The 26,723-nt window shown below is 37.8% G+C and overlaps 1 long non-coding RNA gene across 2 annotated transcripts; it reads left to right on the top strand.

The window, feature by feature from the left end:
• The first annotated feature begins 245 nt into the window (after nt 1–245).
• Nucleotides 246–14,574, top strand: LOC133559629 (uncharacterized). Of its 2 annotated transcripts, none has more exons than XR_009808216.1 (4): nt 246–497; nt 1,167–1,242; nt 1,772–1,863; nt 14,217–14,574. It is a non-coding gene; the product is annotated as an uncharacterized LOC133559629 (long non-coding RNA). The 2 variants fall into 2 exon arrangements; XR_009808215.1 differs by having other exon boundaries at nt 1,807–1,863.
• The last annotated feature ends 12,149 nt before the right edge of the window (nt 14,575–26,723 follow it).

Genomic DNA, 26,723 nt, shown 5'->3' on the forward strand with positions numbered 1-26,723 from the left:
AACATCCGGTCTCACGCCGTGGCTCTTTAGCTAACAAGCTAGCAAGACATGCCTTTGAAAAGAAGTGGAAAAAAAGAAAGATATTCATCGAATTAAAAAAATAATCACCAGAAGGAGGTCACAACTCTAGTTTTTCAGGATGGAAACAGTCTCGCCTAATTGTTATGTTTTTTTTTGTTGTTCCGAAAATTCGGATTATAAACTGTAATGCAGTGGGCGACGCCTGCGCGCATGCGCGTTATATGGGTCGGGGCGGAAGTTACCAAAAATAACATCCGGTCTCACTCCGTGGCTCTTTAGCTAACAAGCTAGCGAGACGTGCCTTTGAAAAGAAGTGGAAAAAAAGTAAGCTATTATTTGAATTGAATAAATAATCACCACCATAATTAAGCAGGAGGAGTTTATAACGCCAGCCAAGGACATTAAAATGTCTAAGAGGCAGACATGTATTCATGGAAATATGGAGAGGGTGTTGACAGCGTGAGAGTCCACTTTAGGTAAATTGTGTACAATATTATGATATATTAGTTTATTTGTATGCAAAGGTAGTTCATTTTATTTAATCAAAACGCATGTTAAATTCTACAATTGTATAGTTTGGTTTAGGATTTATTTGGATTACCGTATCTACTAGAATTACCGCCGGGGCGCTCATTAATTTAAAACCTCTTCTCACTCCTGTCCTTACCAAAGGCATGCGGTAAAAGTAAGCATGCACTAATTATTTTAAAACCTCTTCTCACTACGGCACTTACCAAAGGCATGCAGTAAACAATTGATTGTGATGTAAGCTTGGAAATGATGACAGAGAAAGTGTCACTCGTGACGTCATGGGTTTGACCAGGCGGTAATACTAGGCATGCGCTAATTATTTCGCGAAGCGAGTTTGACCAGGCAGTAATTCAAGGCAGGTGCATACTATATGCCCCGCGGCAATTCAAGGAAATACGGTAATCTAATTAGGGAACAATGTTTTAACATGAGAGTAGTAATTTGGGTCACTTATGTGGTACCACTGCATTCAATATCATTGTTAGTGTGATATTTTCAGCATTTTTATCGAACATTTGTGTCTTCACATTTTTTTAAATATGCTTTGTAATCTTATCTTTTTAGTAGTGTTTTTTGTGATTTGAATATCAAAATATGATGTGATGCCCCAACAGAAGGATGCCAGTGATGGGGATACAAAGTACATTTGTGATAATAGCCATAGAACAGGAAATGGAACTTCCAATCCAGGTAATACAAATCTAAATTGCATATCGATGTTTAGCAGTTGTGCATGTCATACATAACTGCACAGTACATACACAAAACTGAATACAAAGGTACAAGTAAAATGTCTTATTTTGTGTGTTTTTTTTTTTAGTAAAATGTTGACAATTGGTTGTATTTTATTAATTACTTTTTTATGCATGCTGTTCGCTGAAACACACATTGCACTTCCAATGATGTGAACTAATGTTTATAAAAGACCACTATCTGCGAAACAACTTCCTGTTCCCGCTCCATTTTGTGTTTATTTAGCATCTCCAAAATAGTTTTACATTTATTTATTTTTTATATCACTGTGGTTCACCTACAATAATCACAATAGTGGCGTAACTTATTATTTATTACATTTGTTAAAAGGTTAAGAATGTTAAAATGTCCATTTTTAGATTTGTGTTATTATAGGTGAGAAATATTACTATTATTAGCAGTATAAATTTTATAATAATAAAACGTTTTGCTATCTTTACCTGTGTTTCCTTCACAATTCTCATAGATTTTTTTTATCAAATATTAAACAACATGCCTCAGGTCGCAAATGGCGCAGAGGTCGGACTGTGGACATTGCTGCTCTAAAGATTCAACTCTGTAAGTATGTTCTTTATATACATGAGAATGTTCCGAAATGCACAATAAATAGACGTTAATAAATATCGGAAGTACTTTTACAATTCCACTAAATGACAGTATATCTTGTAAACAGGGTTGAGGGGGGTTGACGTTCATATGATGTCAATATTCAGTGTTTTATCTTTCATAGTTAATATTGTAAATCCCACATTCTTTTTATTTTCATGTACATTCTGGGTGTTTTATTTAGTTAAAAAAAGGTACAATTCCATTACGTTTTTTAAGGCGTCTGTCATAACATTTTTAGCATTCAATCCGACATTATTGTGAGGTTAATGTTCCTAAAAATGGATATACCGGACCCCCTGACACATTTTTTCCCCTAAATTCGGCCCCCCGAGTCAAAATATTTGCCCAGGCCTGCTATTAATGCTGAAAATGCGGGTTTCAGGGACAGACGTGGAAGGAGATTTTTACAACAAAGTTCTTAAGCTTAGAAATATATCAGATTGTAGGTGATTTTTTTTTTTTACCCTTTGCGTTCATATTTCGCTGTTTGTTGCGTTGTTTTCTTGATTTAAAAATATTTCGATGGAGAGGGGGGGTGACATTCATATGTTGTCAATATTCAGTGTTTTATTCTTCATAGTTAATATCGTAAATCCCACATTCTTTATTGTCATGTACATTCTGGGTGTCTCATTCAATAATACAATGTTTAAATTACATTCTGTTTTTTTAAGGCCTATCATTGTGAGGTTAATGTACCTAAAAATAGATATTCCGGCCTCCAGACACATTTTTTTTTTGTAAATTCGGTGCCCCGGGTCAAAATAATTGCCCAGACCTTCTATTAAGCCTGAAAATGGGAGTGTCAGGGACATACGCGGACGAAGATTTTTACAACAAAGTTCTAAAGGTTAGAGATGTATCAGAATGTAGGTGGTTTGTTTTTTTTACCCTTTGCGTTAATTTTTTGCTGTTTGTTGCAATTTTGTTGCATTTTTGTCTTGATTTTAAAATATTCCGATGGAGAGGGTGGGTGATGTTCACGGGTTGTCAATATTCAGTGTTTTATCGCTTATAGTTGATATTGTAAATCCCACATTCTTTATTTTCATGTACATTCTGGGTGTTTCATTCATTAAACATTTTTTTAAATTCCATTCTGTTTTTAAGGCCTATTATTGTGAGGTTAGTATACCTAAAAATAGATATTCCGGCCCCCAGACACATTTTTTTTCTCTAAATTCGCCCCCTCCGCGTCAAAAAATTTCCCCAGGCCTGCTATTAAGCCTGAAAATGCGGGTGTCAGGGACAGAGGTGGAAGGAGATTTTTACAACAAAGTTCTAAAGCTTAGAAATATATCAGATTGCAGGTGATTTTTTTTTACCCTTTGCGTTCATATTTCGCTGTTTGTTGCGTTGTTTTCTTGATTTTAAAACATTTCGATGGAGAGGGGTGGGTGACGTTCATATGTTGTCAATATTCAGTGTTTTATCGTTCATAGTTAATATCGTAAATCCCACATTCTTTATTGTCATGTACATTCTGGGTGTCTCATTGAATAATAAAATGTTTAAATTACATTCGGTTTTTTAAGACCTATTATTGTGAGGTTAATGTACCTAAAAATAGATACAAAGGCCCCCAGACACATTTTTTTCTCTAAATTCGCCCCCTCCGAGTCAAAATAATTGCCTTGGCCTGCTATTAAGCCTGAAAATGCGGGTGTCAGGGACAGACGTGGAAGATTTTTACAACAAAGTTCTAAAGCTTAGAAATATATCAGATTGTAGATGATTTTTTTTTTTTTTACCCGTTGCGTTCATATTTCGCTGTTTGTTGCGTTGTTTTCTTTATTTAAAAATGTTTCGATGGAAAGGGGGGGTGACGTTCATATGTTGTCAATATTCAGTATTTTATCGTTCATAGATGATATTATAAATCCCACATTCTTTATTTTCATGTACATTCTGGGTGTCTCATTCAATAAAACAATGTTTAAATTCCATTCTGTTTTTTAAGGCCTATTATTGTGAGGCTAGTGTACCTAAAAATAGAAGTTCTGGCCTCCAGACACATTTTTTTCTCTAAATTCGCCCCCTCCGAGTCAAAATAAATGCACAAGCGTCTTCAAATGTTGAGTATTTTTCCTTTATTGTGCTTAAAACATTGCCTGTATAGTTCATAAAAAAAATCGAGTTACCTAAACATATTTTTTCATGTTCAACTTTGGGGGTTTTAGTGTATTTTTGAGTGTTTTTTCCCCAAGTTTTGCAACACAGCGGCGTGTGGAGTGGCGGCATAGGCCGCGTGGGCTCCTCAGCTCGCAGGGAACCCTTCCTGTTGTGCTGGGCTTTGATCAAAAAGAAAGAGTGTTAAAAAAAAAAGGAAGAGGTATGAAATATGGATGAATACAGCTGTGTTTTGATGGATGCGTCTCAAAGTATCCCAGTAAGAGAGCCGCTAAAGGCCCCGGAAATGTGTTTGTGTTGTGGAAATTGGCTCTTCTTGCTTTTGCGAGCAGGCTGCTTTAGTGGCGGATCTCTCCTCCTTTCACACATGCACTTTGTTAGCAAAGAGATCAAGTCCACCATGCGTGCATTTTGTAGGAAAGCGTCACCGAGAAGGCTGCGCTTCGTGAAATAACGACACCATTTCTCTTTGTTTGGTCTTTTGAACAAGCTACGAGAGCGGGATATTTATTTATTTATTATTTTTTTTCTTCCGTGGCGCCGAAACCCCAAAGTTCCCGCAGATGGAACGAGATCTTCCGCGAGGTGACGGAGGCTTTGTCGCCGGTTTAAGTCAACGTTTCCTTCGGGGAGCCGCGGCTCATTTTGAAGTCGACGCCGCGGCGTAAAACTCCCGTCGGAATTAAGACAACGATCAGAGCTCGCACAGATCTGGCAGTTTTAGAGGGAGAGATGAGCGCCTGACTCGTGTTTCTTTAATAAACAAAGATAGTAAAAAAAAAGAAAAAAAAGATCCGCTCATAAAGATATTATGATGACGGCTCCTCACAGCGCTGCGTGGAAGCAGGCCGGGACTGGAGAAAACTCATTATGTGGAACAAGTTCACTTTTTTTTAAGCACTAATTTATCATAAATAAATAGTACTTTAAACTATGAAATCATATCAGATTATGTTGTATGGATCTTTGATTAACCACCTGAAATTAACTAATGCATTTGACCTACTTGTGCACTTTTTTACGCCAGACTTCTAAACTGCTACTGGTAAAAGCAAAAAGGAAGAGCAATGAATCTTTTTGAAATATTTATTGCAGTAATCATCTGCAAATTTGACATCTACAAAAGTAAAACAAAAAATTAAAGCACCCCTACATCTCTGGGTTCTTTTATATTATCCATCCATCTTCTTCCGCTTATCCGAGGTCGGGTCGCGGGGGCAACAGCCTAAGCAGGGAAACCCAGACTTCCCTCTCCCCAGCCACTTCGTCTAGCTCTTCCCGGGGGATCCCGAGGCGTTCCCAGGCCAGCCGGGAGACATAGTCTTCCCAACGTGTCCTTGGTCTTCCCCGTGGCCTCCTACCGGTTGGACGTGCCCTAAACACCTGCCTAGGGAGGCGTTCGGGTGGCATCCTGACCAGATGCCCGAACCACCTCATCTGGCTCCTCTCAATGTGAAGGAGCAGCGGCTCTACTTTGAGTTCCTCCCGGATGGCAGAGCTTCTCACCCTATCTCTAAGGGAGAGCCCCGCCACACGGCGGAGGAAACTCATTTGGGCCGCTTGTACCCGTGATCTTATCCTTTCGGTCATGACCCAAAGCTCATGACCATAGGTGAAGATGGGAACGTAGATCGACCGGTAAATTGAGAGTTTTGCCTTCCGGCTCAGCTCCTTCTTCACCACAACGGATCGGTACAACATCCGCATTACTGAAGACGCCGCACCGATCCGCCTGTCGATCTCACGATCCACTCTTCCCCCACTCGTGAACAAGACTCCTAGGTACTTGAACTCCTCCACTTGGGGCAGGGTCTCCTCCCCAACCCGGAGATGGCATTCCACCCTTTTCCGGGCGAGAACCATGGACTCGGACTTGGAGGTGCTGATTCTCATTCCGGTCGCTTCACACTCGGCTGCGAACCGATCCAGTGAGAGCTGAAGATCCCGGCCAGATGAAGCCATCAGGACCACATCATCTGCAAAAAGCAGAGACCTAATCCTGCGGTCACCAAACCGGAACCCCTCAACGCCTTGACTGCGCCTAGAAATTCTGTCCATAAAAGTTATGAACAGAATTTATATTATTTAATTTCCATTTATGGCAATGTGGCTAATCCTATTTCAGATACACAAAACTATAAAATATACACAAAACAATTAAGCCACAGTAGTAGAATAAATGAACAACTGTTGTGTGTCTGTTCAGGGAATCATTTTCTGAGAAGTAAACTGTAACGTCTCCTTTTCATTTTTGCAAAGTGGTCAATCACTCTGGACAGACATGGAAATATTACAGTAACTGTTATACAGTTGACCAGTGGTTCCCAACTGCTGGGTCGTGACATAAAACTGGATTGTGTGTCATTTTCAGTGAGTCGCAGTCAAATGTGTGCATGGAAAAAAAAAAGTCGAGGGAGAAAAAAATCAAATTGTGGCAACAAAACCAGATATTTTTAGCCATTTTTCTAGTGACTATTAGTGAGTGTTTTAGCAAAAGGCAAACCGGCTAACAAGTTGGAGGAGGACTCAGGACAGACGTGGAAATATATTTTTTAAATATCTAAATGGGGCAACAATACCCAATATTTTCAGCCATCTTTCTGAAAACAAATACAGAAATGTTACTATTTTTTCTGGAAACAAAACCAGATTCTTTAGCTGTAGCCATTTTTCTGGTGACAAAACAAGATTATTTTAGTCAAAGTCACACCGATTAACAAGACAAGTCTACTGCGCTATTTTTCTGTGAAATAAACTTGAATGATTTAAAAATTTGGCTCACGACTTGATGATATGGAAATACATTTTTCTTCCTGAAGATAAACCATTTGAGAAGCACTCGACTCACACATGCTTACTCCAAATCATCATTGATGCAGAACCAGCAGACAATAACCAACATTATGTTTCATGTTCATTGGAAATCCCCCCGACAGCTCATACAGCAAATGATTATGTTTGTCTTGATACAAGGAATAACGTTAGCTAACTTAGCATCAACTTAAGACAATGATGTTGCCTAGCTAGCTAGGACTTCACTTACATCTCTCATTCCTGCTGCTTCTTCTCTGCTGCGGGCGAATAACTTTCTTAAATCCATCTAGGAGTTACAGTTTGAGTCAAATCAAAATCAAAATAATGTAATTAACAAATTGTTGTTAGCTAACGTTACCTACCTCACGTAGTGATTCTCATCCTGTCTCTCTCTCTGTCTCTCTCTCAACTGAAGTCTTGATCCACACGTGAATAAATTACCATATTAATTAGCCATGTGCTCATTGTAACATGGAGTGAATACAGTAGCAATCAATTACCATACTAAGTAGTATGTGCGCTGTTATCTATGTTATGTAGACTTAAAACTCTGAAGCGTTTCTTTTTTTTAATTGGTGAAATTTTTACTGGGGCACTGCAGATCAACAGTGGGGCACGTGCCCCAGTGAAATATGTCTGGCGACGCCCCTGGTAAGGACGCGACGGGTACCAAATTCAGGAGTGGCTTTTCCAGGCCGATGTGCGGGTCTAGTCAGGTCTATTCCTCATACAAATACAGTTTAAAGGACACATTTAAGCAGTAATATTAATTATTATTTTTTTCTCAATTTAAAAGGCTTCCTTGTGGTCTACATCAGTGTTTTTCAACCACTAGTGTGCCGCGAGATGATGTATTTCACCTATTTGGGTTCAAAATATTTTTTGCAAACCGGTAATTATAGTCTGCAAATGATGTGTTGTAGTTGAGTTGTTGCATAGAGCTCGGCAGAGTAACCGTGTAATACTCTTCCATATCAGTAGGTGGCAGCCGGTATCTAAAAAGGTAAAAGGTTTCTAATGCTTAAACCAAAAGTAAAAAGAAGGTGAATGGCCCTAAAAAAAGGCACTGAAGCTTAGGGAACGAAACTAAAACTGAACTGGCTACAACGTAAATTAAAACAGAATGCTGGACAACAGCAAAGACTTACTGTGGAGCAGAGACGCCGTCGACGAAGTACATCCGATACATGACGTGACAATCAACAATGTACCCACAAAGAAGGATGAAAACAACTGAAATATTTTTGATTGCGAAAAACAAAGTACAAACCCTGTTTCCATATGAGTTGGCAAATTGTGTTAGATGTAAATATAAACAAAATACAATGATTTGCAAATCCTTTTCAACCCATATTCAGTTGAATGTACAACAAAGACGAGATGTTTGATGTTCAAACTCATAAACTTTTTTTTTTTTGCAATTAATAATTAACTTAGAATTTCATGGCTGCAACACTTGCCAAAGTAGTTGGGAAAGGGCATGTTCACCACCGTGTTACATCACCTTTTCTTTTAGCAAGACTCAATAAACGTTAGGGAACTGAGGAAACTAATTGTGGAAGTTTTGAAAGTGGAATTCTTTCCCATTCTTGTTTTATGTAGAGCTTCAGTCGTTCAACAGTCCGGTGTCTCCGCTGTCGTATTTTACGCTTCATAATGCGCCACACATTTTCCATGGGAGACAGGTCTGGATTGCAGGCGGGCCAGGAAAGTACCCACACTCTTTTTTTACGAAGCCCCTCTGTTGTAACACGTGCAGAATGTTGCTTTGCATTGTCTTGCTGAAATAAGCAGGGGCGTCCATGAAAAATACGGCGCTTAGATGGCAGCATATGTTGTTCCAAAACCTGTATGTACTTTTCAGCATTAATGGTGCCTTCACAGATGTGTAAGTTACCCATGCCTTGGGCACTAATGCACCCCCATACCATCACACATGCTGGCTTTTGAACTTTGCATCGATACCAGTCTGGATGGTTCGCTTCCCCTTTGGTCAGGATGACACAATGTCGAATATTTCCAAAAACAGTTTGAAATGTGGACTCGTCAGACCACAGAAAACTTTTCCACTTTTCATCAGTCCATCTTAGATGATCTCGGGCCCAGAGAAGCCGGCGGCGTTTTTGGATGTTGTTGATAAATGGCTTTCGCTTTGCATAGTAGAGCTTTAACTTGCCCTAGCAGATGTAGCGACAAACTGTATTTAGTGACAGTGGTTTTCTGAAGTGTTTCTGAGCCCATGTGGTGATATCCTTTAGAGATTGATGTCGGTTTTTGATACAGTGCCATCTGAGGGATCAAAGGTCACGGTCAGTCAATGTTGGTTTCCGGCCATGCCGCTTATGTGGAGTGATTTCTCCAGATTCTCTGAACATTTTGATGATATTATGGAGCGTAGATGTTGAAATCCCTAAATTTCTTGCAATTGCACTTTGAGAAACGTTGTTCTTAAACTGTTTGACTATTTGCTCACGCAGTTGTGGACAAAGGGGTGTACCTCGCCCCATCCTTTCTTGTGAAGGACTGAGCATTTTATGGGAAGCTGTTTCTATACCCAATCATGGCACCCACCTGTTCCCAATTAGCCTGCACACCTGTGGGATGTTCCGAATAAGTTTTTGATGAGCATTTCTCAACTTTATCAGTATTTATTGCCACCTTTCCCAACTTCTTGGTCACGTGTTGCTGGCATCAAATTCTAAAGTTAATGATTATTTAAAAAAAAAAAAAAGTTTATCACTTTGAAGATCAAATATGTTGTCTTTGTAGCATATTCAACTGAATATGGGTTGAAAAGGATTTGCAAATCATTGTATTCTGTTTATATTTACATCTAACACAATTTCCCAACTCATTTGGAAACAGGGTTTGTACAAAAGGCACACCGGTATAAAGGACGCATTTAAGGAGTCATATTATTAATATTTTTTTATAATTGTAAAAGACTTCCTTGTGGTCCTTGCGGCTTTTTAGTGCCGCCCTAGTGGCTCCCTGAAACATTTTTTTTTAAAAGGATTGAAAATGGAAAAAGTTGTGGTTTGTTTTAGTATGTTTTTTTGTTTGAGGACAAACATGACACAAAGGTGTTAGAAAGCCCACTGTTTAATATGACGGGTGTTGTTGATACGTGGCTTTGCGTAGTAGAGCTCTTTAGTACCCCGCCCCCTGTGCCTTCCCTGGAGCATTTAAAAAAAAAAAAAAATTGAAAATGAGGACACACAAAAATACATACAAGATTTTTAAAGTCATTTTGAGAGTGGGCTAATATAGCTAATATAGACACTTACGTCAAGTGTTGTCTTCATTATAACACTAATATAAGACTTTTAAAGTAATTTTGATATTAGGCTAATATAAACACTTATGTCATGTGTTGTCGTCATTATAACATTTATGTAAGACTTTTAAAGTCATTTTGATAGTAGGCAAATATAGACACTTACATCATGTGTTGTCGTCATTATAACACTTATTTAAGACTTTTAAAGTAATTTTGATTGTAGGCTAATATAGATACTTACATCATGTGTTGCCCTCATTATAACACTTATTTAAGACTTTTAAAGTCATTTTGATAGTAGGCTAATATAGCTAATATAGACACTTACGTCATGTTTTGCCTTCATTATAATACATATAAGACTTTTAAAGTCATTTTGATAGAAGGCTAATATAGACACTTACATCATGTGTTGCCTTCGTTATAACACTTATATAAGACTTTTAAAGTCATTTTTAGGAGGCCAATGTAGACACTTAAATCAAGTGTTGCCTTTATTATAATACTTATATAAGACTTTTAAAGTCATTTTGATAGAAGGCTAATATAGACACTTACATCATGTGTTGCCTTCGTTATAACACTTATGTAAGACTTTTAAAGTCATTTTGATAGTAGGCTGATATAGACACTTAAATCAAGTGTTGCCTTTATTATAACACTTAAATAAGATTTTTCATATTTTGCGGCTCTAGACAGAATTTTTTATTTTTGATCTTTCAACGTTTTGGGTCGCCAACCCCTGGTTTAGTAGGATGAGTCGAGATGAGTTAAGGTTAGGACAACATTTATCATTACGGGCTGGCAAGACAGGGCCACATGACGATGGGGGAGTCGGAATATTCAAGCGGACGATTAAAAAAATATTTAAAAAAAAAATAGAAACCTCGTGGAAGATGGCGGAGGGATTTTTTTCCCGTGAGGAGGAAGACGTCCAGGAAACCCACACCACGTCTGTCTCCTTGGACACATTTATGCGGCCGAAACATAAATTTTTACTTGCAGAAATGTTTGTTCACAAAATAAAAGCGAGAGTGCTCTCAAAGTGTTGGTAACAAAATAAAAGCAGGAGTGTTTTAGAAGTGTTTGTTAACACAATAAAAGCAGGAGTGTTGTAGAAGTGTTTGTAACAAAATAAAAGCATGAGTGTTCTAGAAGTGCTTGTAACAAAATAAAAGCGGGAGTTTTGTCGAAGTGTTTGCTAACAAAATAAAAGCGGGATTGTTCTCAAAGTGTTTGTAACAAAATAAAAGCAGGAGTGTTGTAGAAGTGTTTGTAACAAAATAAAAGCAGCAGTGTTGTAGAAGCGTTTGTAACAATAAAAGCAGGAGTGATCTAGAAATGTTTGTAACAAAATAAAAGCAGGGGTGTTGTAAAAGTGTTTGTAACAAAATAAAAGCAGGAGTGTTGTAAATGTGTCTGTTAACACAATACAAGCGGGAGTGTTCTAGAAGTGTTTGTAACAAAATAAAGGCAGGATTGGTGAAGAAGTGTTTGTAACAAAAAAAAGGGAAAGTGTTCTAGAAGTGTTTGTAACAAAATAAAAGCAGGAGTGTTCTAGAACTGTTTGTTAATAAAATAAAAACGGAGTGTCGTTGAGGTGTTTGTAACAAAATAAAAGCAGGAGTGTTTTAGAAGTGTTTGTTAACACAATAAAAGCAGGAGTGTTGTAGAAGTGTTTGTAACAAAATAAAAGCATGAGTGTTCTAGAAGTGCTTGTAACAAAATAAAAGCGGGAGTTTTGTCGAAGTGTTTGCTAACAAAATAAAAGCGGGATTGTTCTCAAAGTGTTTGTAACAAAATAAAAGCAGGAGTGTTGTAGAAGTGTTTGTAACAAAATAAAAGCAGCAGTGTTGTAGAAGCGTTTGTAACAATAAAAGCAGGAGTGATCTAGAAATGTTTGTAACAAAATAAAAGCAGGGGTGTTGTAAAAGTGTTTGTAACAAAATAAAAGCAGGAGTGTTGTAAATGTGTCTGTTAACACAATACAAGCGGGAGTGTTCTAGAAGTGTTTGTAACAAAATAAAGGCAGGATTGGTGAAGAAGTGTTTGTAACAAAAAAAAGGGAAAGTGTTCTAGAAGTGTTTGTAACAAAATAAAAGCAGGAGTGTTCTAGAACTGTTTGTTAATAAAATAAAAACGGAGTGTCGTTGAGGTGTTTGTAACAAAATAAAAGCAGGAGTGTTGTAGAAGTGTTTGTAACATAATAAAATCAGGAGTGTTCTAAAAGTGTTAACAAAATAAAAGCAGGAGTGTTCTAGAAGTGTTTGTAACAAAATAAAAGCAGGAGTATTCTAAAAATGTTAACAAAATAAAAGCAGTAGTTTTCTAAAAGTGTTAACAAAATAAAATCAGGAGTGTTCTAAAAGTGTTAACAAAATAAAAGCAGGAGTGTTCTAAAAGTGTTAACAAAATAAAAGCAGGAGTGTTTCAAAAGTGTTAACACAATAAAATAAGGAGTGTTCTAAAAGTGTTAACAAAATAAAAGCAGAAGTGTTATCTTAGTATTTGTAACAAAATAAAAGCAGGAGTGTTCTAAAAGTGTTAACAAAATAAAATCAGGAGTGTTCTAGAAGTGTTTGTAACAAAATAAAAGCAGGAGTGTTCTAAAAACGTTAACAAAATAAAAGCAGCAGTGTTCTAAAAGTGTAAACAAAATAAAACCAGGAGTGTTCTAAAAGTGTTAAAATAAAATCAGGAGTGTTCTAAAAGTGTTAACAAAATATAATCTGGAGTGTTCTAAAAGTGTTAACAAAATAAAAGTAGGAGTGTTCTAAAAGTGTTAACAAAATAAAAGCAGAAGTGTTCCAAAAGTGTTAACAAAATAAAAGCAGCAGTGTTCTAAAAGTGTAAACAAAATAAAACCAGGAGTGTTCTAAAAGTGTTAACAAAATAAAAGCAAGAGTGTTTTAAAAGTGTTGAACAAAATAAAATAAGGAGTGTTCTAAAAGTGTTAACAAAATAAAAGCAGTAGTGTTCTAAAAGTGTTAACAAAATAAAAGCAGGAGTGTTCTCTTAGTGTTTGTAACAAAATGAAATCATGAGTGTTCAAACAGTGTTAACAAAATAAAAGCAGAAGTGTTCTCTTAGTGTTTGTAACAACATAAAAGTAGGAGTGTTCTAGAAGTGTTTGTCACAAAATAAAAGCAGGAATGTTCTAAAAGTGTTAACAAAATAAAAGCAGGAGTGTCCTAAAAGTGTTAACAAAATAAAATCAGGAGTGTTCTAAAAGTGTTAATAGAATAAAAGCAGAAGTGTTCTCTTAGTGTTTGTAACAACATACAAGTGGGAGTGTTCTAGAAGTGTTTGTAACAAAATAAAAGCAGGAGTGTTCTAAAAGTGTTAACAAAATAAAAGCAGGAGAGTTCTAGAAGTGATGCGCTCCTGACTGACTCCTCGTTGTTTGAGCATGTGACTTCGGAGATGACGATGTCCGTGCTAATGTTCGGCGTTTCTTTATTAAACAAAGACAATAAAAAAGATCATAAAGATGGAGATATTAAGATGGCGGTTCCTCACAGCGCTACCGGCTTATTAAGAACCCTTTTAAAGACTCTCCCCGGTCCTCCAGGAGTATATTAACTAGTACGCAGCCTTTGAGCTCCGGAACTTTCCGGCCAGACTTGATTAGCCTCGCTAATGGGCAGCCGGGCCCAAGGTGAGGGTGGGCCTCTGCTGGGAGGAAGTGCTCAGATGGTGTCGGAGAGGGGTCGCGCCAAGCAAGCCTAATCCTCACGCCACTCCACTCCCGCCGACCGCCATCCCTCTCTTCCAATCTGGACCACCTTGCGCCTTAGCCCTTGCTAATGGCAATTAGCAGCGGACGGCCTCGTCCACCTTTTATTATTATTTTTTTTGTTTGTTTTGCAAGCGGCGAGTGTTCAAGGCGAAGGCGCACAATTAGCCGCAATAACGATAATGCCTTGTTCGGGAACAAAGAGGCTAAAAGCCACCGCTGGCGTGAGCGGGGCGCTAATAGTAGGGGAGCGGCACATTTGAACGCATCAGAAAGATTCACCAAGAATGACTTTTTTCCCCCTCTAATTATCCTTCTCTTTTATGTGTTCTGTCCACGTAGGGGGATTTTTTTCCACGCGGCTCCGGTCAGCGGCCTTTTGGGCCTCACACTGAGGTGAGCGCCGCTTTTGATTTCCTCAAAGAAGAAGCCAAGTCGCGTGGCAAGGAAAATCAACGATTAATTTCTTCACTTGATCTGAGGCTTTGAAATGAACTTTTGCGGAAGCCATTGTTTGCTAGAAGAAGTTGATCAAAGGTTTGAGCAATGCTTTATTTACATGTACAGTATACGAAAATAATTGCTTCGCTACACGTACTAGACTTTGAAAAAAAGTTTCTTGCCAGACAGCAATGGACATCAATTTAGGTCATACTTTTTCCCCCTTTTACAGGAAGATACAAACCCCGTTTCCATAGGAGTTGGGAAATTGTGTTAGATGTAAAAATAAACGGAATACAATGATTTGCAAATCATTTTCAACCCATATTCAGTTCAATATGCTACAAAGACAACATATTTGATGTTCAAACTGCTAAAAAAAATTTTTTTTTAGCAAATAATCATTAACTTTAGAATTTGATGCCAGCAACACATGACAAAGAAGTTAGGAAAGGTGGCAATAAATACTGATAAACTTGAAAATTCTCATCAAACACTTATTTGGAACATCCCACAGATGTGCAGGCTAATTGGGGACAGCTTCCCAAAAATGCTCAGTCTTTCACAAGAAAGGATGGGGCGAGGTACACCACTTTGTCCACAACTGCGTGAGCAAATAGTCAAACAGTTTAAGAACAACGTTTCTCAAAGTGCAATTGCAAAATAATTAGGGATTTCAACATCTACGGTCCATAATATCATCAAAAGGTTCAGAGAATCTGGAGAAATCACTCCACGTAAGCGGCATGGCCGGAAACCAACATTGAATGACCGTGACCTTCCATCCCTCAGACGGCACTGTATCAAAAACCGACATCAATCTCTAAAGGATATCACCACATGGGCTGAGGAACACTTCAGAAAACCACTGTCACTAAATACTGTTCGTCACTACATCTGTAAGTGCAAGTTAAAGCTCTACTATGCAAAGCGAACGCCATTTATCAACAGCATGCAGAAACGCCGCCGGCTTCTCTGGGCCCGAGATCATCTAAGATGGACTGATGCAAAGTGGAAAAGTGTTCTGTGGTCTGACGAGTCCACATTTCAAATTGTTTTTGGAAATATTCAACATACTGTCATCCAGACCAAAGGGGAAGCGAACCATCCAGACTGTTATGGACGCAAAGTTCAAAAGCTAGCATCTGTGATGTTATGAGGGTGCATTAGTGTCCAAGGCATGGGTAACTTACACATCTGTGAAGGCACCATTAATGCTGAAAGGTACATACAGGTTTTGGAACAACATATGCTGCCATCTAAGCGCCGTCCGTTTCATGGACGCCCCTGCTTACTTCAGCAAGACAATGCCAAGCCACAGTCAGAACGTGTTAAAACAGCGTGGCCTCGTAAAAAAAAAGTGCGGGTATTTTCCTGGCCCGCCTGCAGTCCAGACCTGTCTCCCATGGAAAATGTGTGGCGCAATATGAAGCGTAAAATACGACAGCGGAGACCCCGGATTGTTGAACGTCTGAAGCTTTATATAAAACAGAATGGGAAATAATTCCACTTTCAAAGCTTCAACAATTAGTTTCCTCAGTTTCCAAACATTTATTGAGTGTTGTTTAAAAAAAAGGTGACGTAACACAGTGGTGAACATGCCCTTTCCCAACTACTTTGGCACGTGTTGCAGCCATGAAATTCTAAGTTAATTATTATTTGCAAAAAAAAAAAAATAAAGTATGAGTTTGAACATCAAATATCTTGTCTTTGTAGTGCATTTAATTGAATATGGGTTGAAAAGGATTTGCAAATCATTGTATTCCGTTTGTATTTACATCTAACACAATTTCCCAACTCATATAGAAACGGGGTTTGTAAAATATATATATATTTTGCATTCCAACATACCCTGATGTCATTTGTGGCTTGTGCAGCCCTTTGAGACACTTGCGATTTAGGGCTATATAAATAAACATTGATTGATTGATACGGTATGGAAGTTATGTTTCTGTCATTATAGACTTTATTATGATGACAGTGCTATGACGCACCTTCAGGGGGAACTCTCACGTAATGGCGAATAATGACTCACCAAAACAGACGGTTACAAAATAAAAAGTTAGCAGAAACAGGCGAAAATAATGTGGTAGGAACTCACTTCAGTGAACGTTCTACCACTTATCAGCATCGGGGCAAATGTCCCCAAAACTGCGGGAAATATCTGATTTCATGATCTTCTCAGAGAGTATGGGGTATCGGACTGTCTGATTGTGGTGATCCGCTCCCTGTATGATCAGTCCCAGAGCTGGGTCCGCATCGCCCGCAGTAAGTCGGACCCGTTTCCAGTGAGGGTTGGACTCCGCCAATGCTGCCCTTTGTTACCCATTCTGCTCATAACTTTTATGGACAGGATTACAAAGCGCAGTCAGCTGAAGATCCTGGCCAGATGATGGCTTCATCTGGGCAGGATTTTCAGCTCTCACTGGATCGGTTCACAGCCGAGTGTGAGGCGACTGGGATGAGAATCAGCACCTTCAAGTCAGAGTCCACGGTTCTCGCCTAGAAAAGGGTGGAGTGCCATCTCCGGGTTGGGAAGGAAACCCTGCCCCAAATGGAAGAGTTCCAGTACCTAGGAGTCTTGTTCACGAGTGGGGGAAGAGTTGATCGTGAGATGGACAGTCGGATCGGTGCGGCATCCTCACCAATGCGGACGCTATGCCGATCCGTTGTGGTGAAGAAGGAGCTGAGCCTGGAAGCCACATCATCTGCAAAAAGCAGAGACCTGATCTTGCAGCCACCAAACCGGATCCCCTCAGTGCCCTGACTGCGCCTAGAAATTATGTCCATAAAAATTATGAACAGAATGGGTGACAAAGGGCAGCCTTGGCGGAGTCCAACCCTCACTGGAAACAGGTCCGACTCGCCCATGGCAATGCGGACTAAGCTCTGACACTGATCATACAGCGAGCGGACCGCCAAAATCAGACAGTCCAATACCCCATACTCTCTGAGCACTCCCCACGGGTCTTCCCGAGGGACACGGTCGAATGCCTTCTCCAAGTCCACAAAGCACATGTAGACTGGTTGGGCAAACTCCCATGCACCCTCAAAGACCTTGCCGAGAGTATAGAACTGGTCCACAGTTCCACGACCGGGACGAAAACCGCGCTGTTCTTCCTGAATCCTGAGTAGACATTACCGGGAAGGCTGAGGAGTGTGATCCCACGATAGTATCGTGGGATCCTCCGGTTCCCCTTTCTTAAAGAGAGGAACCACCACCCATGTTTCATGGTTTATTTGTACACAGCTCGCTCAACAGCGTATTTACTATAGTCGTAAAATTGTCCGTTTGGTCCAGCTGGTCGGCGATGTTTCCAGTTGATTTGGTTAAGCAGGCCGATAATCCGGTTTAGCTAGGCTCAAAGTTCCAGATTCACGGCGTGACCATGTCGCACTCTCTCGGGTTCTGTCTGCTCCAACGTCTCACCCTCTTCTTCGCGCTCGCTTCTATGGGCAGCAGTTCATCCTCAGTATATTCCGCTTCAAAACATAAGATTGCAAATCCTCATTTGTCCAAAGATAGTCGTTTTCGTTGTCTGTTACCAAGTCTGCTGTGATTAGAACACACTCACGTATGGTTCCGGGTGAACGAACAGATTTGTTTCAGGAAGTCGGAAGTGCGCTGCTATGGAAACAGAAACAAATACACACATAATTAATTCAGGCTGTGCATTAAATGACCAAAATACGGTAAATATAGAACATATTGCATATTGTTATGAAGGTGTCTGTTACTACATTATATACAGTATATACTTGCAGTGTGCCTATTGTACATATTACATATTGTTATGAAGGTGTCTGTTACTACATTATATATATACTTGCAGTGTGTATATTGTACATAATACATATTGTTATGAAGGCGTCTGTTACTACATTATATATATATATATATATATATATATATATATATATATATATATATATATATATATATATATATATATATATATACACATACTTGCAGTGTGTATATTGTACATATTGTTATGAAGGTGTATGTTACTACATTATATATATATATATATATATATATATATATATATATATATATATATATATATATATATATATATATATATATATATATATATATATATATATATAAATAAATGATAAATGGGTTGTACTTGTATAGCGCTTTTCTACCTTCAAGGTACTCAAAGCGCTTTGACACTACTTCCACATTTACCCATTTACACACACATTCACACACTGATGGAGGGAGCTGCCATGCAAGGCGCCAACCAGCACCCATCAGGAGCAAGGGTGAAGTGTCTTGCTCAGGACACAACGGACGTGACAAGGTTGGTTCTAGGTGGGATTTGAACCAGTGACCCTCGGGTTGCGCACGGCCACTCTTCCACTGCGCCACGCCGTCCCTATATATATATATATATATATATATATATATATATATATATATATATATATATATATATATATATATATATATATATATATATATATATATATATATATATATATATATGTATATGTGTATGTGTGTGTTATTAGATTATCCAGAGAATAGTGCTCGATACCGTGGTAGAGCGCAATATATGTATGTGTGGGAAAAAAATCACAAGACTACTTCATCTCTACAGAACTGTTTCATGAGGGGTTCCCTCAATCATCAGGAGATTTTAATGGAAGCATTCACATACCATGGTTTATATAGGGCACAGAACGGGTAGGTACAGGCAGGCGGAGGGACGTGGTGATTTCCCTAGGAGGTGTCTCCGTCTGTGATGGCATGCGATACAATTTCACTGCGCTTGTTGAGGGATGACAGGTCTGGGTGGTATATAATAAACTGTTTCTCTTTTAAGCATAGGTTGCATCTTTTATTACCACCGTTGTAAGGTGGTAATTTGCCATGTTATTGAATATTCAACATTATTGTCTTTGAGGTTCCAAATGTGCTTGCTGAGTTCTGTAGAATTCCGCAGGTTTTTGTTTCTAAAAGAAGCCTTGTGATTGTTCCATCTGGTTTTGAACTCCCCCTCGGTTAATCCTAGGTACGTGTCGGATGTGTTAATGTCCTTGCGTGTTACCTTCGATTGGTAATCGACTGATGTGTGTAAGCACCCCCCGTTGAGAGGGCAATCAGGTTTTTTGCGGCAGTTGCAGTCGTTCTGTCTAGGGGCAGACGGCCCTTTTGCAATTGCCACTTGTGCCAGCTTTTTTGCCGCCATCAAATTGCAAATTAGCTAATATTTGCACAAAAAAAAAAGCAACGCTTACCATTTCGAACGTTAAATATCTTGTCTTTGCAGTCTATTCAATTGAATATAAGTTGAAAAGGATTTGCAAATCATTGTATTCTCTTTTTATTTACCATTTACACAACGTGGCGTCTTCACCGGTTTTGGGGTTTTGCACGATAGATGTTCTAATTCATCGGTGTTTTCAAGACGCACTGCAAAGAGTTGTGTTAGGCGGCACGCGGTGCAAACATGAGTCAAAACCACAGCAGTCCAGACCACAAGTAAGTACATTTCAAGTCAAGGTTGCGAGTGGATATACAGTTGGGAGAACATCTCTCTGCTTTTTGGTTTTGTTTTGCAGAGAGAGAGAGAGAGAAACAAAAAAAAAACATTCCTCCAGTCTCACAGCCACAGCTTTACAGAGGCTAGTTTGTTGGGTGTTGTGGGCAGGAAAAAAAAAAATACAAAAAAAACTAGCAAACCCACGTCCCTGGAGCGGCAGCCAACTTCACCTTGGCGGAGTAATGCTGTGATATTCTGTTTATTCTTCACTCACTTCATTTTACTCCGAGGAAATCCTCTGGAGATGGCTTATCTTGGAGCTGGAACAGGTGCACTCTAATTTACTCCTATTGCTTGGGGAGCCCAGGGGCCCCTGTAGAGAAGAAAGTAGCCATGTAGCACACTCACACTGTAGAGCACAAACAGCCAGAGAAAGAGCGTTTAATCGAAAGGAGGGTGGGGGGAAAAAAAGAAAAAAAAAGAAACACGGAGCAAGTTTGGACGCCAGGAAATATCTCTCCTTTCCTCAGCAAGAAAAAAAAAATAAAGGACCCTCCGTTCAATTCAGCTTTCATTTTTTTCAACTGTGTTTACTTTGCTGGGAAAGGGTAGCGCTACAGCTGACAAAGCAGCATATGAGGAGGGGGGGGGCACCTGTTGTATCGTCTCTGCATAGTAAAACACTCACAGGCCGGGAAGTGTGCGCACGCCGCTGCACACAAGTACGTTTTGGGACTCAAAATCGGGTCTGGAGTTTTGCTCGAAAACTTTTGTGAAGACTTCTGCTCAGTGGGCATGTAAAGCTGGGAGCCCGCGTTATATTCTAAGAATACTATTACAAAAAAAACCCCATTAAAAAGTCAAATAAAAGAGCAAAAAAGGTGATATGTAATGAGAATAATAACATAAAGCTATAGGGATCCACCGAATAATCGGTAACCGAATATATTCGGCCGAATATGGCAAAAGAAGCCACATTCGGCCTTCGGTGGAATGAGTTAAATGCAAGGCCGAATAGTGGCGTGTGACGCAATGACGCAATTTTTTGACGCGGTGACGCAATCAACCAACGTGCGGTGACGTTGTAACCCGGCACCTTCGGAAAAATGTCAGCAGTGTGGAGATATTTTAAGGTGTCGGAAAGTGACAAAAGTATTGCAGTTTGCAACGAATGTTCAGGCAAACTGTCTCGAGGCCGACGTCTTTGAGAGGGCGAAAAAGTTTGCGACTGACAGTGCCAAAGCAAACGGAATTACAAAGAAGGTAATAGAGTTTATGGCTTTGGATGAACAACCGTTTAGTGTTGTGGGGTACATTGGCTTTCGGAGACTCATGGAGCACATTGAGCCCCATTACACGATACCGAGCAGACGGTATTTCTCTGATGTGTGTTCTTTACATTGTGTGTGTGCTGTTTACATTATTAGCCTGTTGTGTAGGCTACCTATATAAGTGTATGAGGTTACAAGCACACACTTATTGAGATTTAGTGGGGCCTCTGTTTACATTATTAGCTTGTTGTGTAGGCTACCTGTATAAGTGTATGAGGTTACAAGCACACACTTAATTGAGATTTACTTGAGCCTTCTGTTTACATTATTAGTTTATCTACTGTGGCTAAGCAGACTTTTGCCAAAAGGACAATAATTAATTTGTTGTGGGTTTATTCACTTTAATGTACTTTATTGTTTTTTGAAATGCACGTTTTGTTTTAAGGCTTAATATAAATGAAAAACTTTGTGCTTTTTTTGAAAAGCAAAGGCTACTGGAATATTAAAAAAATGTCAATATTCAATAAAAATTTACTTTATTTAAAAAACATGTCTAAAAATTTATTCTAGGCTATTTATGCAATATTTAAAAAATTGTGAAAAACTGAATTCATTATTCGGTATTCAGTATTCGGCCTTCGGCCAAGCGTTTAAATTTTCTTCGGCTTCGGCCACACATTTTCATTTCGGTGCATCCCTACATAAAGCTGTTTAAAACTGTCATTGCTTAAAAAAATAAATAAATCAGATGATTTATTGACCTACTGTAGGCTCCAATTGCTTCACAAGAAATGCTTTCTTTCATAAAAAAAAAAGGCATGAAACCAAACTTTTAATAACTTATAATCGACAGATGGATATTTGAACTTGATCTAGAGAGATTTAAGCTGTGAATGTTAAGAAAAAAACATTTTTACATTCTTTTTTTAGCACTTGTATGAGTGGAGCCCTTTTGGATTTCTGAAATTTTTAGTGGTATTTAAAAAAATAAATTTCAACTGTCTTTGCCCAAAAGATAACTTTATGTTGTTATGAATTATTGACCCTATCAAGGCTCCAAATGCTTCACAAGAAATGTTCAACTTTGAAATATTTTGAGGAGGAAAGATCGCATTTAAACTAAGTTTTCTTTGATAAAAAAGGCCATGAAACCAAACTTTTAATAACTTATTATCGACAGATGGATATTTGAACTTGATCTATAGATTTAAGCTGTAAAAATTAAGGAAAAAAACATTTTTATATCTTCTTTTTTAGCACTTGTATGAGTGGAGCCCTTTTGGATTTCTGAGAATGTTAGTGAGATTTAAAAAATATATTTAAACTGTCTTTGCCCAAAAAATAATTATGACTCCAAATGAATGTTGTTATTAATTATTGACCTATTCACGGCTCCAATTGCTTCATAAGAAATCTTCAACTTTGAAATATTTTGTGGGGTAAAAAATTGCATTTAAACTAAGTTTTCTTCAAAAAAAAAAGGACATGAAACAAAAGTTATAGTAATTTATAATTGACGGATGGATTCAAACTTGATCTAGAAAGATTTAAGCTGTGAAAGTTAAGAAAAAAAAAACATTTGTATAGTCTTTTCTTTAGCACTTTTGGATTTCTGAGATTTTTAGTGGGATTTAAAAAAATAAATTTCAACTGTCTTTGCCCAAAAGATAATAATGAATTAACCTTATGTTGTTATGAATTATTGACTCTATTAAGGCTCCAATTGCTTCACAAGTTCTGGAGAAATGGTTGCATTTAAATTTAGTTTTGTTTGATAAAAAGGGCATGAAACCAAACTTTTAATAACTTATAATCAACAGATGGATATTTGAACTTGATCTAGAAAGATTTAAGCTGTGATAGTTAAGAAAAAAATATTTTTATATTCCTTTCTTTAGCACTTGTATGAGTGGAGCCCTTTTGGATTTCTGAGAATTCTAGTGGGATTTAAAAAAAAAAAAATTTCAACTGTCTTTACCCAAAAGATAATAATGAATTGACTTTATGTTGTTATGAATTATTGACCCTATCAAGGCTCCAATTGCTTCACAAGAAATGTTCAGCTTTGAAATATTTTGTGGGGGAAAGATTGCATTTAAATTTAGTTTTATTTGATAAAAAGGCTATGAAACCAAACTTTTAATTACTTATTATCAACAGATGGATATTTGAACTTGATCTAGAGAGATTTAAGTTGTGAATTTTTAACAATTGTATGAGTAGTGCCTTTTTGGATTTTTAAGAATTTTAGTGGGATTTAAAAAATATAAATTTCAACTGTCTTTGCCCCAGAAATAATAATGAATAAACATTAATGTTGTTATGAATTATTGACCTATTCAAGACTCCAATTGCTTCACAAGAAATGCTTTCTTTCGTAAAAAAAGGCATGAAACCAAACTTTTAATAACTTATAATCGACAGATGGATATTTGAACTTGATCTAGAGCTTTAAGCTGTGAATGTTAAGAAAAAAACATTTTTACATTCTTTTTTTAGCACTTGTATGAGTGGAGCCCATTTGGATTTCTGAAATTTTTAATGTTATTTAAAAAAATCAATTTCAACTGTCTTTGCCCAAAAGATAATAATGAATTAACTTTATGTTGTTATGAATTATTGACCCTATCAAGGCTCCAATTGCTTCACAAGAAATATTCAACTTTGAAAAATTTTCTGGGGAAATGATCGCATTTAAATTTAGTTTTGTTTGATAAAAAGGGCATGAAACCAAACTTTTAATAACTTATAATCAACAGATGGATATTTGAACTTGATCTAGAGAGATTTTAGCTGTGAATTTTTAACACTTGTATGAGTGGTGCCTTTTTGGATTTTTAAGAATTTTAGTGGGATTTAAAAAATATAAATTTCAACTGTCTTTGCCCCAAAAATAATAATGAATCAACATTAATGTTATTATGAATTATTGACCTATTCAAGGCTCCAATTGCTTCACAAGAAATGTTCAACTTTGAAATATTTTCTGGAGAAATTATCACATTTAAATTTATTCTTGTTTGATACAAAGGGCATGAAACCAAACTTTTAATAACTTATAATCAACAGATGAGTATTTGAACTTGATCTAGAGAGATTTAAGCTGTGAAAGTTAAGAAAAAAACATTTTTATATTCCTTTCTTTAGCACTTGTATGAGTGGAGCCCTTTTGGATTTCTGAGAATTCTAGTGGGATTTAAAAAAAATTAATTTCAACTGTCTTTACCCAAAAGATAATAATGAATTAACTTTATGTTGTTATGAATTATTGACCCTATCAGGGCTCCAATTGCTTCACAGGAATCGTTCAACTTAGAAATATTTTGTTGGGGAAAGATCGCATTTAAACTAAGTTTTCTTTGATAAAAAAAAAGGGCATGAAACCAAACTTTTAATAACTTATAATTGACAGATGGATATTTGAACTTGATCTAGAGAGATTTAAGCTGTGAATGCTAATAAAACAAAATTATTTTAATTTTTTTAGCACTTGTAGGAGTGGAGCCCTTTTGGATTTCTGAGAATTTTAGTGGGATATAAAAAATATATTTCAACTGTCTTTGCCCCCCAAAAAATTATGACTCCAAATGAATGTTGTTATTAATTATTGACCTAATCAAGGCTCAAACTGCTTCATAAGAAACCTTCAACTTTGAAATATTTTTTGGGGAAAAAATTGCATTTAAACTAAGTTTTCTTTAAAAAAAAGACATGAAACCAAAAGTTTAATAACGTATAATTGACGGATGGATTTGAACTTGATCTCGAGATTTAAGCGTTGAAGTTTACGACAAATATTCAATATCATTTCTTATATTCCTTTTTTTAAAACTTGTATGTGTCAGAGTTATTTGTTGTTGAACCCCATGATGCAAAGATGGAGGCAGGCATTGGATAAGAAGACATGATTTAATTAAAACTAAACAAGAACAAACAAAAAGCACGCACGTGGGCGGAATAACCAACCAAGGGAGCTAGCACTGGGAGCTAGAAAACCAAAAGGAACTTTAGCATGGAAGCTAGTGGATAGCAAACAGAAAAACTGGAAATACCTAATGCTAACAGAAACAGCTTACCGCTACGACGACCAGGACAAAGTGTAGCATGACAGGTAGGGGCTGTAATAAAATGACTCGACAGGTAGCACGACAAGAGTGACATGTGGCAACGACAATGCAATACAATACAATACAATGATCCAGCCCTGACTAGAGGAACAAAACAGGTAAAATAGGAGCTGGCCGATTGACATCAGGTGTGACCAGATGCCAATCAGAGTGAAAACAGGACACAGGGAGACAAACAGGAAGCTGAACCAAAATAAGAGCACTAGACAGGAACTAAGGACAGGAAATACTAAACACAGAGGAGAAACTAAAACACAAACAAACTGTCATTGATTGATTGATTGATACTTTTATTAGTAGATTGCACAGTTCAGTACATATTCCGTACAATTGACCACTAAATGGTAACACCCGAATAAGTTTTTCAACTTGTTTTAGTCGGGGTCCACGTTAATCAATTCATGGTACAAATATATACTATCAACATAATACAGTCATCACACAAGTTAATCATCATAGTATGTACATTGAATTATTTACATTATTTACAATCCAGGGGGTGGGATGAAGAGCTTTGGTTGATATCAGAACTTCAGACATCAACAATTGCATCAACAGAGAAATGTGGACATTGAAACAGTGTAGGTCTTATTTAGTAGGATATGTACAGCCAGCAGAGAACATAGTGACTTCACATAGCATAAGAACAAGTGTATACATTAGAAGTACATTTGAGTTGTTTATAATCCGGGGAGATGGGATGTGAATGGAGGAGGGTATTAGTAAAGTGTTGAAGTTGCCTGGAGGTGTTGTTTTAGAGCGGTTTTGAAGGAATATATGTTTACACCTGTTGGGAGTGAATTCCACATTGATGTGACATTGAAAGAGAATGAGTTAAGACCTTTGTTAGATCGGAATCTGGGTTTAACGTGGTTTGTGGAGCTCCCCCCTGGTGTTGTGGTTATGGCGGTCATTTACGTTAAGGAAGTAGTTTGACATGTACTTCGGTATCAAGGATTTTATAGACCAGGCTCAGTGCAAGTTGTTTTACTCTGTCCTCCACCCTGAGCCAGCCCACTTTGGAGAAGTGGGTTGGATTGAGGTGTGATCTGGGGTGGAGGTCTAAAAGTAACAACTGTCAGTGGCAACTCAGTGGCAACTCTGACAGTATGAGCGGGGCCCTTTTAGATTTCTTTTTTTTCTTTTTCTTTATAGTCACGCAAATAAAGAAAACACGTTGAATGAGGAGAAAGTGTGTCTGAACTTTTTGGCCTGTACTAGTTTCCTGTGCACTTAAGATGTGACTTTAAGGTTTTACTACTTACGTATAAAATACTACACGGTCTAGCTCCATCCTATCTTGCCGATTGTATTGTACCATATGTCCCAGCAAGAAATCTGCGTTCAAAGGACTCCGGCTTATTAGTGATTCCCAAACCCCCAAAAAAGTCTGCGGGCTATAGAGCGTTTTCATTTCGGGCTCCAGTACTCTGGAATGCCCTCCCGGTAAAAGTTCGAGATACCACCTCAGTAGAAGCATTTAAGTCTCACCTTAAAACTCATTTGTATACT

The sequence above is a fragment of the Nerophis ophidion genome, linkage group LG09, assembly GCF_033978795.1.
Source record: "Nerophis ophidion isolate RoL-2023_Sa linkage group LG09, RoL_Noph_v1.0, whole genome shotgun sequence".
In the NCBI taxonomy this organism is placed as follows: domain Eukaryota; kingdom Metazoa; phylum Chordata; class Actinopteri; order Syngnathiformes; family Syngnathidae; genus Nerophis; species Nerophis ophidion.